The sequence below is a fragment of the Moschus berezovskii genome, chromosome X, assembly GCF_049115385.1.
Source record: "Moschus berezovskii isolate FMDL1 chromosome X, NW_MosBer_1.0, whole genome shotgun sequence".
Lineage (NCBI taxonomy): Eukaryota > Metazoa > Chordata > Mammalia > Artiodactyla > Moschidae > Moschus > Moschus berezovskii.
This window is the reverse complement of record NC_142488.1, coordinates 125,340,485-125,342,797: the sequence shown is the minus strand read 5'-3', so window position 1 is coordinate 125,342,797 and position 2,313 is coordinate 125,340,485. Positions and strand designations below refer to the sequence as shown.

The following is a 2,313-nucleotide window of genomic DNA, read 5'->3' as shown; positions in this document are numbered from 1 at the left end:
TTTCCACTTTCACACATTGGAGAAGGAAATGGCAACCCACTCCAGTGTTCTTGCCTGGAGAATCCCAGGGACGGGGGAGCCTGGTGGGCTTCCGTCTATGGGGTCACACAGAGTCGGACACGACTGAAGTGACTCAGCAGCAGCAGCAGCAGCAGCAGCATCTGTCAGTGAACATTGAGGTTGTTCCCATGTATTGGCTATTGTGAATAGTGCTTCTATGAACGTTGGGATGTATGAATCTATTTGAATTACAGTTTTGTCAAGATACATGAAAAGAGCATATCTTTTAAAATGGAATGTTCTGCTCGCTCTTCTCCTCCTCCTCTGCTGTCGCCCTGCGCAGCCGCCGAGACCCCCTCGTGTGGCGCTTCCCCCACCCTTCGGCCCATGCGGCCCCCGAGAAGAACAAGAGAGCGAGCGAGCGCGGTGCTCCCGTGCCATTCCGGCCCGGTCTCCTCACCGTCACCGGCCTTTCGCCACTTTCTCCACTTCCACCTCTTCTCCCCTCTCCCCCCACCAAGTTGAGGCCCCCTGTGGTGGGGGGAGGCCCGAGACCCGGAGCGAATTTCTTTAACTCTCTCCACCCCTCCCCCCACCCCGACCCGAGTGTGAGGAGAAGGGCCCGGCCCGGCCCGCGTCATGTGTGAGGAGGAACCGGGCCGGCCCACGGGCCATGTGGGGCCTGGTCTGGGCTGCCGGGTGTGTGAAGACAGGCGCCCGGAGCGGCCCGGCAGAGGGCGAGCGGAGGGGAGGGGCCTGGTCCTGCCGGCTGGTGCGTGAAGACTGGGGCACCAGCCTGGCGCCGCTGCCGCGGCGATGGCCTAGCAACAGATTACCAGTTCGCAGAAGGCCCTGATGCTCGTGCTGAAATCCCTGCAGGAGGAACCGGTGGAGGGCTTCTGGATCACCCTGGTGGATGAATCCGACCTCTACAACCGGGAGGTTGCCATCTTCGGACCCCCTAACACGCTCTACAAGGGCGGCTACTTCAAGGCGCATATTAAATTTCCTATTGACTACCCATATTCACCACCTACCTTCAGATTCTTGACCAAAATGTGGCACCCCAACACATTTATGATAATGGAGTTGTATGCATTTCAATTCTTCATCCGCCTGTAGATGACCCACAGAGTGGAGAACTGCCCTCTGAAAGGTGGAATCCTACTCAAAATGTCAGGACTATCCTGTTAAGTGTAATCTCATAGCTTAATGAGCCCAACACCTTCTCCCCAGCCAATGTGGATGCTTCGGTTATGTTCAGGAAATGGAAGGACAGTAAAGGAAAAGACAAAGAATATGCTGAAATCATTAGGAACAGGTATCAGCCACTAAAGCTGAAGCAGAACAGAATGGAGTGAAGGTCCCTACGACCCTGGCGGAATGCTGCATCAAAACTAAAGTGCCTTTCAATGACAACAGCTCAGATTTGCTTTATGACGACTTGTACGATGACGACATTGATGATGAAGATGAGGAGGAGGAAGATGCCGACTGTTACGATGATGATGATTCTGGAAATGGGGAGTCGTGCGTGACGTGCTCCTTCAAGGCTCCTGTACTGCCCTGCCGTCTCAGGCCAAAGGGAGGGGAGCAAGTGTGGACCTAGCAGTGGCCCCTCAGCAAAAAGCTATCATGGGGGTGGGGAAAACAAACGTGGCTCCTGCTGACTCCCCTTATGGATCTCAGTTTGCTCCTTTTTATGGACCTCTTAATGAAGAGAAAGTAATCCTCCACAGAATGTCTGAATTCTTGCATTCTTTACCCTTCTATCACTGTATTGATTTTTTTTTCCTTTCTTTAAATCCAAACTCCTGCCTCACTTCGCCTCTACAAAGCATTCACAGCAAAACACGTTTGGTCTGTTTTTAGATTCTTGAAGAATTAGTCTTTCACCAAGACATTTAATGTGTTTAAAGCTGGGAACCCATTGGGAGTTCACAAGTGCTGCATATGCTGGGTAGCAAAACAAAACAACCACAAAACCCCCAGAAAACAAACTTTTTTTTTTTAAAGCAGATTTGCCAAGGTTTAGCTGCTCATTTACGTGTGTATGCATCTGTTCAGCCCCAAGGTGGTGAGTTGTGTTTCTTAAAGCTGGGGTACAGTGGCGTCAGGTACTTTGTTCTGAACCTGATGAGACATGTTCCTAAGGGCACAGAACCATTCAGCCTCCAGGAAATCATCCTCACACAGAAGAGAGGAATCAGATTTTGTTTTTTGAAATTGGGATCTAAAGCCTGAAATAAATATTCATACTTTACATAGAAAAAAAATAAAATGGAATGTTCTTTTATCTGCTGAGCACCTCGA

The 2,313-nt window shown here is 50.6% G+C and overlaps 1 pseudogene; it reads left to right on the top strand.

Moving 5' to 3' along the window:
• The first annotated feature begins 816 nt into the window (after positions 1-816).
• LOC129564033 (ubiquitin-conjugating enzyme E2 R2 pseudogene) lies at positions 817-1,609 on the top strand (annotated as a pseudogene).
• Positions 1,610-2,313: the final 704 nt, after the last annotated feature.